At 40.9% G+C, this 15,312-nt stretch overlaps 1 protein-coding gene across 1 annotated transcript in view; it reads left to right on the top strand.

Annotated features, from left to right (window-relative positions):
• Window positions 1–15,312, top strand: part of LOC137224124 (potassium/sodium hyperpolarization-activated cyclic nucleotide-gated channel 4-like) — an 82,466-nt gene that overhangs the window by 59,361 nt on the left and 7,793 nt on the right. Inside the window, exon 7 of the mRNA XM_067737115.1 lies at window positions 13,777–13,841. The gene's annotated coding sequence lies outside the window, so the exon portion shown is untranslated. The remainder of the gene's footprint in view (window positions 1–13,776; window positions 13,842–15,312) is intronic.

The following is a 15,312-nucleotide window of genomic DNA, read 5'->3' as shown; positions in this document are numbered from 1 at the left end:
CTTAGTCTTATTTTGCCTCAAAATTCTTTGAAAAATTTGTCTCCAAGAAACATCAAAATTAGTCATTTTTCCTTTAAAAATCCCACAAGCAATTTAAGTTATTATGTGACTTACAAGCATATTGCCAAACTGTACATGGATTGCTAACTTGATTGTATTTGTGGGAATTATCCATTTTCTGGATTATTTGCCAGAAAAAGAAAAGTACTGACTGTTGGCAACCCACTCTCCATTCTCCTTCCCAGACTCCTGAGGGAGGGGCCCTGGTATTCATCAAACAGACAATGCCCCACCCACCCCCGCTCTTGGCCTGGGAGATGGAAATTTGGGGAGAAATGGAGGGAAATGATTATAAGAGTCTCTCACTCTCCCTCCTCTGAAGCATTCTGGGTCCTGAGTTTGGGGTCAAGGGGTATCGTCTGTGTGGAGGAGTCTTTGGTCTTCGGGCAAGACTAGGGTGAGATTCAGAGGAAAGGCTACAGAAGTTGGTTGCTGAGGCTGGCTTTGATCTAGCCTTGAAGCAAAGGTGGTGTTGGTCCTTTAGTTTCTTCAATGCCCAATCCAGTTCACCACAGTAAGAAAGCAGACAGTGATTCTACGGGGGAGGCCCACTCAGGAAAAACAAAAGAGTTTGCGTTCAGCTTGAACGTATCCTCAGGAACCTGTGGGTAGCTGTAATTAGTTGGAGCAAAACCAGACCTGGTGGAAAGATTGAAATAAGCTTCCCCTCAAATTACTGAGTTTGTGTTCATGAGTTGTAGCAAGACAGAGACTCCATAGTCTTGTGTGAAGGAGGATGGTATTCTCCCTGAGCTTTCCACTTAGACTAGCCAGTTGGTTTATTCAAGGCAGATACTAGGAGGGCCCACCTTTCCTTTTCCATGACTCCCTTATGAGGGAGTTGCAGTACAGTGGTTAGAGCAAAGGCCTTAGAGTTTGCTTTAGTTTGTGCCTTGGGCTCTGCCACTTACTATGTGACCTTAGTCAAACTACTTAACTTCTCTGGGCCTCCATTTTCTCAAATGTAAAAGGGATAATAACTGCTCTTACTTCATAGAATAGTTGTAAAGATGAAATTGGGATGATACATATAAAGCTCTTGTAACAGTACGTTGCATTCAAGAATTCATTTAACAAACATATGTGGACCAGTATACATTGCTATGTGCCAGGTGCAGGAGAATGGTGACAAAGACCTGGTTCTGGCCCCCAGTGAAATTGCTATTCCAGTATGTATGGAGGGTGGTAGCCCGAATAATGTCCCGCCAAATATGTCCACGTTTGAATCCCTAGAACCGGTGAATATATTAGGTTACGTGGCAAGGGGGAATTAAGGCTGCAGATGGAATTGAGGTTGCTAATAAAATGGCTTTAAAATATTATGGATTATCCAGGTGGGCCCAATGTAATAACAAAAGTCCTTAAAAGTTGGAAGAAGGCAGAATAATGAGTGTCAGAGTGATGCCATGTGAGCAGGACTTGACCCGCCATTGCTGACTTTGGAGATGGAAGGGGGACAAATGCCAAGGAATGCAATGGCTGCTGTAAGACGACAAAAGCAAGGAAACGAATTCTCCAGTAGGAGCACAGCCCTGCTGATATCTTGATTGTAGCCCATTGAGGCCCATTTCAGATTTTCGACCTCTAAGAACTCTAAGATAATACATTTGCCTTGTTCAAGGCACCACGTTTGTGGTAATTTGTTACAACAGCAATAGGAAACTATTAGTAATACAGAAAAGAAATACATCAACAAGTGAATATATAATGTAATTGCAGGTGATGATAAGAAAATTAAACAGGTTAAAGGGATAGAGGGTGATGGAGGTGGGGCCTCTTTTAGATGGTCAGGGAAAGAATCTTTGGAGAGAGAAAATTTGAGAAGAGGCTTGAATGAAATGAGAGGACAAGCCATGGATCTGCACTCCAGGTAGAGGGAATAGAGCCTACAAAGGCCTTAAGGAGAGAAGGATCTCGAATTGTTGAAGAAGGATCAGTGTGGCTGAGGCATAGGGGCAAGTGGGAAAGCAGTAGGAGATATCAGACAAGGCAGAAGTCAAGTCCTACAAGCCCTTGGAGTTTTGATTTTATGGTAAGAAGTTCGGATTTTATCCCCCGTGCGACAGGAAACTACTGGAGAGGAATTACTGGAGGGGATGATATGAAATAATTTACATTTTACAAAGCTCACTCAGGCTGCTGTGTGGGGAATAAACTGGAAGGAGTTAAAGAATGGAGGTAAGAAGCTAAATGAGAGGCTTCCCTGTGGTGCAGTGGTTGAGAGTCCGCCTGCCCATGCCGGGGACGCGGGTTCGTGCCCTGGTCCGGGAAGATCCCACATGCCGTGGAGCGGCTGGGCCCGTGAGCCATGGCCTCTGAGCCTGCGAGTCCGGAGACTGTGCTCTGCAACGCGAGAGGCCACAACAGTGAGAGGCCTGCCTACCGCAAAAAAAAAAAAAAAAAAAAAGAAGAAGAAGCTAAATGAGGAGGATGCTATGGAAAACTATGGACTAGTCTCGGCTGGTGGTGATAGAAGTGGTGAGGAGCTGGATTCTAGACGTATCTTGGTGGTTAGAACTGACTGGACTTTATGTTGGTTTGGATATGAGGTTTGAGGGAAGGAAACAAATCAAGGACACCTTCTAGCTTTGGGCTGGAGCATCTGGGTGGATAGACATGCCATTTACTTACACGAAGAAAACAGGAGAAGGACATGTTTGGAAGGTAAAAGTCCAGAATGTTCACCAAATCAATGCTTAAAGATTATTTTCAGTATCTGATGCCCCTGATACACTGGTCTATTGTTTTTTCCCATCCATATCTATGCTCATCATGTTTCCTCCATCTGAGGCTTCCTCCTCCACTCCATTGTCAAGGGTTCAATTCATATCAAGGCCCATATCCAATGTCACCTCTTTCCTACTTCTGCTATAGGAGAGATTGCTCTTCCTTTTGACTTCACCAAGGCTAGTATTTAAGTCTCTGTAACAGTTTGCTTTTGGACCTCATCTGTAAGTACCTTATCTTTCCTACTGGGTAGTAATCTCCTAGAAGGCAGGAATGTGCATTCCTTTTCTTGTATTCTCTGCTGCTTAGTGACTTGCACACAGGAGGGGCCCAGTAAATGATCACTGAATGGAATTGGATGTTATGGAGAAGACTGTGTTGTGTAGGGGAGTTGAACCAGGTATTCTCTAAGGCTAGTTTCTGCTCTAAGATTTCATGATTCATTTGATTGCATGTTGGCTGTCCCCACTACTCAGAAGTTTTCTAAGTTGCCTAGTTCTGCATTTGATTAGGGAGTCCATGAAGAATGCAGTCTACCTTCAATGCCCTCCCAAGGGATTAGGAAGGAAATATTGGGTTTGTAGATATATGCAAAGATGGTTTTCTGCTGCCATTTATAAATGGTTTCAGATTCTGTGCACCCTTTCTTTCTTTTTTTTTTTTACACTGCAAAACCAAATATAGTTTTTAATATTATATATGACCAACCCTTTCAGCATCAGTTATTGCACTGATGAACACATACATACTTTATGGTTAACAAACAGAAGTATGGAATTTATATAATTTTTTTCCCTGTAAACATACTGCTACTTAACCCTAGCCATGCATTTTTTTTTTGGTATGCGGGCCTCTCACTGTTGTGACCTCTCCCATTGCGGAGCATAGGCTCTGGACGTGCAGGCTCAGCGGCCATGGCTCACGGGCCCAGCCGCTCCGTGGCATGTGGGATCTTCCTGGACCGGGGCACGAACCCGTGTCCCCTGCATCGGCAGGCGGACCCTCAACCACTGCGCCACCAGGGAAGCCCCATGCACCCTTTCTTGATACTCCCTTCTTCTGCAGTTAATAGGGATAACCTTATAACAGGTCAAAAATAGGAAGTGAAGGTGGGATGCCAGTATTGTCTTCAGTTATTCCATTTCCACAACTGTGCAAGAGTCTCACATGAACTATATATTTAATGACTTAATTTTGACAGCACACATATGTATCCTTTCTAATACCAAGACAGATATATATTCAAAGATTGCTTAATGAAACATATGGTTAAGGGAAGTTGTCGTTCTTAGCAACAATCTGTAATTTTACTTTTATCCATGTATCAGTTAGCTTTTGCTAGAGGACAAATAATCCCACAACATAGTGGCTTAAAATAACAACCACTAATTTAATGCTTAGTTTTGTAGCTGGCAGTCTGGGCTGGCTTGGCTGATCTTGGCTGAGGTCATTTACGTATCTGTGATCAGCTCGTGGGTTGGTGAGGGCTGGACAGTTTGATGGCTTAGTAGAGGTGGCTGGGAAAACTGAGTTACTCTCCACAGTGTTTCTCCTCCTCCATAGGCTAGCCTGGGCTTCTTTATGTGGTGGCAGCAGGATTCCATAAGTGAGAAGGCAATTATGCAAAGCCTCTTTAGGCCCAGGCTCTGAACTTTTCAACATTGTCCAAAGCAAGTCACAAGCCCAGCTCAGATTCAAGGAGTGGAGAAATTGCCTCCTGACAGAAGGAGAGGCCAAGCTGCATTTTGCATAGGCTGTAGATAACTGGGAGGGGTGAAGAACTATGGCCATTGTTGCAATCTGTCACCATCACTTAGGGTGCTTTTGGCTTAAGTAACAGAAAATTCAACGCCAAGTTGCTTAAACAATAAGGATACATTATCTCACAGAATAAGAAGTTTGGAGGAAAAGTGATTACAGGGTTATTTCATCTGCTTAGCAATGCCATCATGGACCTAGGTTTTTATTGTATTCAGCTTTCCACTGTGTGTTCCCAGCATGTTCGGTTTTTGTGTACATTTTAACAAGTTGTCCACGACAGTTTCAGCCTTTACTTATAAATGACAAAGTCCAGAGGAGAAAAATGGAATGGCTCTGTCTTGTGTCTCCTTTAGAAGTGAGGAAAACCTACCCAGAAGCCCTTGCAGCCTTCCTGTTTTGTCCCATTACATCATATGCCTGTGCCTGAGGATAAGTAGATTGAAAAGCTCTGCCTATCAACGTCATATTAGTAGCTTTTGGGTAGGAAGATGGGAATTAAAGGTGGTGAACTATGCATATATTTCCCTCAAGAAATACAGAGGCTTAGCAACATTGAATGTAGGGCAAGTAGTTCTACCCAGAAAGTGGCTTTGGGTTTATCGTTCTGGACATTCTTACCATTTTCGGTGATTCCTTTAATAACAACAACAACAACAGCAATCTATGGTAAACATCTGTGCAAACATAAAACTAATTCAATTAGTAGGAAGTTTTTTGCTCAAGAAAATTTCAAGTAAATTAAAACAAAAATTTTAAAACAAACTCTTGTTAAGTGATTTTTTTAAAAAAGTGATTCTTATTTTGACTACTTATGTCTGCTTCTTGACACATGTAATACGAAATATATTTCTTTAAATCTTAGAGGCCACTGATGAAGCCTGAGTTTCACAGTCTTAAGCAGTCAAAGAGTAAAGGGATGAAAAAAACAGCCACCAGCTAGGAAACTTTAAAGATTTTGTTTACAGAGTACATTTGTCCTTAATTTAATTAAGTCACAACAATATCTATTAGTTCTCCTGTGTTTCAGATTTGACCGGGAGTGACATATATGGCAAATGCAAGTATCGTTTTTCTAGAAAGTCTCAAGTAAAATATGCCTCTCCTTTTACTACGCTCCATAAATAAAATGTCTTGTAAAAAGGCCATCACCTTAGCAACTGTCAGCTGAATCAGCTTTATGAAGACAAAGTAAAACTACAAGTAAGCCTGCAGATAAGGCCTGGGTAATTTTTTTTTTACCATTAAAGAAAGTGAATTTTTTTAAAAAAGTGACTTCTGACCATACTTCGAGAAAGATTAAACTAAGTACATTTAAAGTAAACACTTTTTAAAAAAAGAAGTTACCCCGAAAAGCAAGTTTGAAAATTGCATTGTTCTACAGTTTCCTTCCATTTATGATTTGTTTGACTATCTATTTTCTCTCTATGTTAAACTGCTTACACTTCAAAAGCTTTTCCTCTTTCTATAAGTAACGCTTTTAAAGTGAAATCAGCCAGCACGTTTAGTGAATCCCACACTCTGGGTTTCTTTTATAGTATTTTGATCCTTTGATAGGATTTTGTCAAGAGCATGCTTGTGGGTATAGGGTGTTTGGGGCTGTCAATCCTCTTGCCTACAACAACTTAAATATCTATGACAGGACTTTCAAAAGCAAACCACAATGATTTTAGAAAGGAATTAACAATTTGGGTAACTGGTCAATGATCAAATATTAATAATAAGAGTGTAAATCTAACATATGATTGACTTAATTTTTTTATTTCAGAGTCACGTATTGCAGGGGTGATGTAGTTCAGACATCAGGGTATGATGCTGGTTAGGAGAAAATCTTGGGTAAATTCCACCTTAGAATATTCTTTTCTAAGAACAAAAATCTAAGAAATATAAAATCATTTTTTGCACTCACCCCCAGTGTATATGCATGGAAGAAAGCCTGAAAGCACTGCCTACAAACTGTGTTAACTATGATTACCTTGGAGGTGATTCCTGGTTGGGGGCAATTCCCCATTGCGTTGAGTTTTGGTAGAGTACCTCGCCCTAGTCGTCTGTGGAAGCTGAAAGGGGAAACCCTTCCTAGCTCCCTGCCTAGCAACCAGGGTGTGGTCATATGAACTGGGCTTGTACCTTGAAGCTTCCACCTGAAACTTCAAAACTTGGGTGTGTAACACAGGGCCTGGGGTAAGGTGAGGCAAGTGAGGCATATAGGGTGCTAGAGTGTAAAATTTAAGGAGGCATGCATTTTCAAAGTCCTGGAAGTACTGATTTGCATTTGTCTGACCCTGAGAGTATGTGCCTCCTTAAATTTGGTTCCCTAGGCTCTTGACTTGCATCCTCAAGTCCCAGCCATGGTTTGACATTTGGACAGTCAGCAAGCAGATCATCACAGTGGGAGTGGAGGTGATGATAGTGGAACAATGATGGGGGCGGTGCTAGTGACAGCAGAAACGATGATGGCGGCAGTGGCTGTGGTGCTTCTGACTCCATTGGTGTCATCTTGTACCTTGGGATGAGATTGGTACTGGATCCCATGGGAAGGAATACTGGTCCTCCTGCCTTTGGATTTGTCAGCTCCTTAATAATCCTTCCGACACATTACTTTTCTACTTAAATGAAGCAGCACTGGTTTCTGATGCTCGCAGCCGAGAACCCTGACTAATACAATGGGATAGTGAGCAATTTATATTTTGTCCTCCTTTATCCTTTTCTGTGTTTTCGTGATTCACATATTTATAACCACGTTACTTTTTCATGGAAGGCCAGATATTTTTACCAGCGTGTTCTGTCATCGAGTAGACCAAAGTGTGTAGGATGGGCTCCAGAGTGAGTTAATTCAGCATTTCAGTGATGTTAACATGAAGGACCTACATCCTCTTCCACTGTTCCATGGTTGATATTGGCTTTACCTTCGTGTTAGTGACGGCCTGGCTATAGCAATTCCAAGAATTACATGCAGAAATGACAAGGTCTAGAGGAAGAAGCGAAAGGGTCTCTTCTTATGGTACTTTCCCAGGAATGAGACACAATTTTCCAGAAGCCCCACTACTAATTTCACTCTCATTTTATTGGTCCAAATTGAACCACGTGCCTAAGGACGGCCTAACTCCTGACAGGGCAATATTCACCTGAGACCAATCAGACCCATTCCTGGAATTGAGGTTAGTTTCCCCTGAGGCACATGACACTGTAGAGGAAAGAAAAGTGACTGAATAAAATTAGAATTCTCTAAGGGAAGAAGAAAGACTGGAAGAAGGCTGGATAGTCAACTTGCAGTATCCATGATTTATTTTGGTTGCTTGTTGAATGCTTTGTTCACTTTTGGGTGGGTGTGTGGCTACAGTCTGAGTGTTAATGTGTATGTGTTACCTTAAGCAGCTGTTAATCCTGTCTGCTGAAACCAGTTTTAAAATGCTGACTAGATCATAGTAAAATGGTGTAGCCACTGTGGAAAATGGTATGGCAGTTCCTCAAAAAATTAAACAGAATCACCGTATGACCAAGTAATTCTACTTCTAGGTATTCAAAAGAATTGAATTCAGGGTCTCAAACAGAAATTTGCACACTCATGTTCATAGCAACATTATGCACAATAACCAAAAGGTAGAAGCAACCCAAGTGTCCACTGATAGATGAACAGTGAACAGAGAAACACAACGTGGTATGTACATACAGAGGGATATTACTCAGCCATAAAAAAGAAGGCAATTCTGACACACACTAAAACACGGGTGAACCTTGAAGATACCTTGAAGTGAAATAAGGACACAAAAGGACAAAGCCTGTATGATTCCACTTCTGTGAGGTACTTAGATAGTCAAATTCATAGAGACAGAAAGTAGAATGGTTGTTGCCTGGGGCTGGGGGAGGGGAAATGGGCAGTTACTGTTTGATAGACACAGGGTTTCAGTTTGGCAAGATGAAAAAAGTTCTGCACAGCAATGTGAATGTACTCAATGTCACTGAATTGTACACTTAAAAATGATAAATTTTATGTTGTATATATTTTACTACAATTTAAAAGAAAACATAAATTTTTTAAAAAAAGAAAAAAAGCCCATTGTGAGGGTTAATTTTACGTGTCAACGTGGCTAGGCTATGGCACACAAGTTGTTTTGTGTAACATTGGTCTAGATGTTGCTGTGAAGATATTTTTAAGATCAGATTAACATTTAAATTAGCAGCCTTTGGTTCTGTTTCTCTGGAGACTAATACATCAATTTTTTCATAAGCATTATATGGTATTTACAGAAATTTTATAATTAAACAAACGCTCTCCTATCTCTGTGAATAGAGGATGTGGGACCCAAGGTTGTAAATCCCAGCAGCCCTGGACCCAATGCCCATGAAATGGGTGGAAGTCATATAGGAACAAAGGAGGAAGTGTATGGGTTGGGAAAACCCCACAGAGTTTTCCCCTTGGCTTGGAAGTCCCTTCCTGTCCACAGTCCTCTACTGTATTCTTTATGAAACTACTCAAAACAATAGCTGGTATGACAAGCACTCGAAAAATGTTAGCAACTTTTATTATTATTTTAGGGGAAGATGTGTCTTTCCCATTCATAATATTTCCTTTGATGTGGAGAAAGCTCCACTAGGGAAATAATCTGGCCTCTCCCTCCTCTCTCTACTCACAGATGGCTGAGTTTAGAAGAAGAAACAGAGTGTATTAGTCTCTCAGAATTGTTGTAACAAATTAGCACAAATCGAGTAGCTTAAAACAATAGAAGTTTGTTCTTTTGCAGTTTTGGAGGCCAGAAGTCTAAAACCGAGGTGTGGACAGGTTTGGTTCCTTCTGGAGACTGAGGAACAGCCTGTGCAATGCCCCTCTCCCCGCTTCCGGTGGTCGCCCAAATCCTTGGTGGTCCTTGTCTTGTAGATGCATCGCTACAATCTCTGACCATCTTCTCTCTGTCTTCTGCCCTTTTCTTTTAAGGCCACTTGCCATTTGATTTAGGGACCAGCCTACCCCAGGATGATCTCATTTCAAGATCTTTAATTACATACGTGAAGAAGCTTTTTTCCAAGTAAGGTCATAGTCACAGATTCTGAGTGGACACGTCATTTGAGGTGGGGGGTGAGTGGGTAAGAAGGGGTCACCATTCAACCCGCCGTGCAGAGCATGTACATTTCAGCCTCCTCCTCTCCTTGTTTTGTGGGGGGGTGGTGGTGGTGAACCTGCCTGCTGAGAATATGTGTTCTGCTCTGATTCTCCTGTTGTAGGTTTTATAGGAGTCTTGCCCTCCATCAGAAAACCTGTGTGGTAATGCAATTCTGGTGACTGCATGGATAAATCTGTCTAATTCCGGGTTTAGAATTGGAAATCCACTTACCTGAAGTCAGACAGCCTTATTCTTCACTATCAACTTCATCAAGTAAAGGTGATAGCTTGGTCTCCCACCTACCCTATTCTTCTATTTCATGCTTCTATTCTATTCCAGTTTAGAACTCAGAAATAGAAGTAAGGTGCCCTTTATTCAGCTCCGTTGAAAATTCAATTACTATTTCTTAAGGCTCACATCAAATGTCAGCAACTTTCTAAATTCTTTCCTCACTCTCACAGGCAGAATTAGCCATCTTTTCGGGGCCTTTGCCCTCCTTCGCGTTATCTCCTGTGAGTACTTTTTCTGCTTGGGATTACAGTTGTTCACAGACTTGCTGTCTCCCATTTTGCATCCCCTGAAACCCATTCCACTGTGGTCTATGAACAAATGATTGGGGCAAGCAGGAACTATATTTTGACAACCCAGACATCCTCCTAAGAATACTACCGCACAGAATGCATAATTAGCCACCATGTATCCCATTATTCTGTCATGCTTTTGATTTCATTGTCATCTTTGTTTTCTTAGCTGTTATGGGTCATGAATAAGAAAGGAGATCTCACTTTTTACTGGAAGCAGGATCCAAAGGATCTTGTATTTTTTTGTCAAACCAATTTATGGGCTTTACCTACTAAGTAAGGGTGGTCTTTTATACTGCTTTATGTATCTTATAGTTGTGTGGTTTTTTGTGTTTTTTTTACCTTTGAAATGTTGAGAAATACAAAAATGCATATGAAAGAACTTTTCAACGCACACATCACCCCACCATCCAGAGTTCCTGTTAACTCATCTCTCCAGTTTATTCTCTCTCAATTTCAGAGCTGAGTGTATAATTAATTCACTAATAATACTATATAACTTATATGTACTAATTTTTATTTAACATTACATCAGTCAGCATTTTTCTTTGTCATCATATATTCTCCAAATCATGATCCTTTGGAAGGCTGTATAATATTCCTTCTTACAAATATAATTTTTTCAACTATTTTTTTTCTTGTGGAGTATTCAAATAGTCTTAATTCTTATGTATTTAAAATAACTTTTCAAAATGTACTAACAAGTTATAATTGTTATAGCATTTTGTCTGACATTATTTGTAAAAAGTTGAACAGTTGAAATAGTCAAACTCAAGATGGCCAACAATGCACTAGGACATTGTTCTGCAGAGAAGTCAGTTGATGTGATCGCCAGGATGAACCACACCCTCTTGTGACGCAAGCTGCTGCAGACAGTGCTCTATGCATGGGTTGACATGATGTAAACCGGAGCCCTGCTTCCCTGGCTACAGTGGACTGAACAGAGAATTGATGCTTGAGCCAAAGGCAGTTGTACCTGGGATATCCAGTAGCCAATGAGACTGGCTGATGCAAGAACTCCACCCAAGGTGGTCACTGTATCCTGAATGATGACTGGCCAATCAAACAAAGCCTCTTTCACACAATTTGAATTTGAGACCTATTGGGGGGACTAAGCCAAAAGGTTGGGCAGAAATGGGCAGACACCCAGAGAGGAGTCTGAAAGTCCTGTCTACACGGCAGTGGGAGCCACAAGAAAACAGGAGCAATGGAGTAGAGAAAAGAAATACAGAAAGTAGTTGGCGGTACAGGCAGAGGAAGCAGAGGCAGAGTGTAGCTGAGTCACCATATTGGCAGAGCAATAGAGAGGGAGCAACAGATGCCCACTGCTGAAGCAATGTCAAGAAAAACAGGTGGCTGGAGGTATACTGTGTCCTGAGTGACATTCCCAGCTCCGTCAGGCAGCTGCTAAAACTGCTTCCTGCTCTTCCCCACTTCCTCATGTATCCTTACAACGCACCACATTCACCCAAGTCACCAGAGCACGCCTCTTTTCCTGGCAACCTGAAAGAGCCTCGTCAACAGCACGTAGTATTCATATCTCTATTATGGCACGTATCAGGTGGCATTATGATGATTCGCTTTTAGGATGCTCCCTGACTAAACTCCTGAGGTCAAGGACCGTGTTCTACGCCTTTTTAAAACATCCTCAGCAACTAGGACATACCTTATCACGTAGTGTGTACATACTAATTGTTTCATGAATGAATGACTGGTGAGGAGTATGAGTGTGCATGTGCCCAAAACAGCCTTCAAAACACAGGGAGCTCAATGAGAGAGCATTTCTCTCAAGGAAGTACATTTCTGGTGTATTGTTTTGTCTGCTATTAATAAACGTATCAAACCTTTTAATCTCACAAATTTTATTCGAAACAATGGCTAGACAAATATTCTCCTTTAATTTTGTTGTAACTTAAAAACACATTTAAAAAAATATATAACATTTATCTAGTCTGCCTCATATCAGACATGACACTAAGCTCATAGTATATGTCATACTAAGCTGTATGGGGAGAAGGCACACAATAAGACAAAGCCCCAGCACTTTGGGGCTCTCAGTCTAGGAAAGGAAGCATGCCATCCACACCAAGAGAAATAAAACAGTGTAGAATGGCCACAGTGCTGCTACAAAGTGCTGGGGAACTACTTTGCTGAAATGTGATTTTAGAATAGGCACTGGCAGGTTGAGTAGAGAAGGCTTAGCTCTTAAGGAGATAGCATCTTCTAAACAGTGGTTAATAGTACTCTCTACATTGTCAGCTTAATAGGACATGATCTCTAAATTTCAGATTTCCAAAGCTATTTGGAACATAATAGGTTGTGAGTGCCAGAATTTTTTTCCTGGTAACATTTATCCACTGTCTTAGGGCAAGGAGTTATTTTTCCTTTTCAAACGAGACAAGAAATCACTAATTAATTTTTCTGAAAAGAAACTTAGCAAAACAGTGCTTTGATACAACAGAGTTGCATCAACTTGCTGCTGCTTTTTAACAAGCTGAATGAGTTCAGTCTGGCCATGTGGGGCTGCAGTATCACCACGCCTACCATTGTTGATAACCTGTCAGCAGTGAAGATGACACTTAAAATTGTGACGCAAATTGCAAAACGTTTATTTTACTGTGTTCAAACTTTGAACCACAGTTACTGAGATATCTGAGTTTTAAAAAAGTGATATTGAATGACTATCACCCAAAGGAACACAAATAAATGTTGGCAAGGATGTGGAGAAAAGGGAACCCTCCTGCGCTGTTGGTGGGAATGTAAATTGGTGCAGCCACTATAGAAAACAGTACGGAGGTTTCTCAAGAAACTAAAAATAGAACTCTAATATGATCCAGGAATTCCACTGCTGGGTACATATCTGAAAAAAATGAAAACACTAATTTGAAAAGATACACACACCCTAATGTTCATGGCAGCATTATTTACAATTGCCAAGATATGGAAGCAGTCTAAGTGTTCATCAACAGATGAAGGGATAAAGAAGATGCGGTATATATATATACACACAGACACACACACACACACACATACATATACACACACACACAATGGAATACTAATCAGCCATAAAAAAGAACTAAATAATGCCATTTGCAGTATCACGGATGGACTTGGAGGGCATTTGTCTTTCTCTGTCTGACTTATAAATGAAATAAGTCAGACAGAGAAAGACGAATACTGTATGATATCACTGACATGTAGAATCTAAAAAATATAACAGACTAGTGAATATAACAAAAAAGAAGCAGACTCACAGATATAGAGAATAAACTAGTGGTTACCAGGAGGGGGAGGGAAGGGGCAATATAGGGGTAGGGGATTAAGGTACAAATTATTGGGTATAAAATAATCTACATGGATATAATGAACCACACAGGGAATATAGCCAATATTTTATAATAACTATAAATGGAGTATAACCTTTAAAAGTTATGAATCACTGTGTTGTACACCTGTAACTTGTATAATATTATACAACTATACTTCAATAAAAATAAATAAAAAATAAATGAAAATGATATTGTTGAATTTCTCATCACATGCTGCAGATATATCTGAAAAACCTCTTCCCAGCGAACACTTAAATTAGCAGAGGAGCCGCTTCACAGTTTAGGTAAGTAAACTTTGAAATGGAATTGCGTATTACTCAAACTTACAGCTTGCTTTTAAACTTCGGCAAAAATTTAATTAAAGAGTATCCTAAGTGTTCCAGGTACACTGTTTGAAAAAGTTACTATTTGGAACTGCTCACCTATGTGAATCAGGATTTTCTCAATACCATGCAAATAAAATAAAATACAGAAGCAAACTAGATGTTAAGGCTGATATAAGCCTGCAATTGTCATTCCTTAACCCAACTTTAAAATGTTTGCATATTATTTGCAAATTAGAGTAGACTGTGTTATTTTAACCTGCCCAGCATCTTTCCTTCTTCTCCAGGTAATGGCACCTCAGTTTTCCTCTGAGACCATCTGTCTCCCCTCCGAGTCCATGGAGACTCTGGGGGGGTCACAGGACCCACTGAGACCATTCAGTGTGTACCATGGTCCAGGGTGCAGTGACAGGGCCAGGGATGGGCATGTGAGTCAGGCCAGGCCACTGAGGCTTAGTTCTGAGATTGTGTTGGGTCCTGTTAGGAAGGAGATTGGAACTTGTGAATATGGTTATAAGCCTGGATCTGCCAGGGACTGCCACAGGGAGGAAGCTCATCTTGAGAATGGAGCAGCCATCCTTCTCCGTGCCCCTCCATGGAGAGGGACACGGAGATGAGAAATGGACAGACAGCTTTGATGGTATTCCTTCAGCCCCTCAGTCAACTGATTCTGGAATCCCAGAAGCACTTCTGGATTTAGTCAATAAATCTTTCTTCTCCCTCACTTTTTTTTTCTTCCCTGAGTTAGTTTGGATGGGGTTATCTGTCACTTGCACTAGAAAAAAAAATCTTGATTGATGTGCAAACGATTATATTTTTTCTCATTAGTTGATCTAAGAATAAGCAAATGTAGGAAATTCCCTGGCGGTCCAGTGGGTAGGACTCTGCGCCTTCACTGCCGAAGGCGCGGGTTGAAATCCTGGTCAGGGAACTAAGATCCCACAAGCCTCGCGATGTGGAAAAAAAAAAAATTTCACTAATAAAACATCACGTCTCTTTGTTCTATGCATTCAAGTTCCTCCTAAGAATCACTTGACAATATAAATATTTCAAATATAAAAATTAAAAATTAAATATAAAGATATAAAATGCTTACAATTCCCTGCCTACAAAATAAGGTCAAGTGCATGTGTCACAAGTCATCACAGACCATTTGCAGTCTGTCCTGAGTTACCTTTCCAGCCTCAGGCCTTGAATTCCTTCCATGTCAGAATTCTAGTACTCTCTCCCCAGCTGCCTCTGCCCCTCAGCTCTTCTGCGACTTACTTAGCTTGTCTCCTCTGCTCAGAATACCACCCTTTTCTGGCTGTTGGTTTTTTCACTCATTCCTTATGGTTCCGCTAAATAGCACTTCCTCTGTAAAGTCTTCTAGAATCTTTCCACGCAGAGTTAATTACTCTTTCTTCTGCTTAGCCCTCATCACAGTCTGACC

Source organism: Pseudorca crassidens, chromosome 4 (genome assembly GCF_039906515.1).
Source record: "Pseudorca crassidens isolate mPseCra1 chromosome 4, mPseCra1.hap1, whole genome shotgun sequence".
Classification (NCBI taxonomy): Eukaryota; Metazoa; Chordata; class Mammalia; order Artiodactyla; family Delphinidae; genus Pseudorca; species Pseudorca crassidens.
This window is presented reverse-complemented; position numbering and strand designations above follow the sequence as displayed.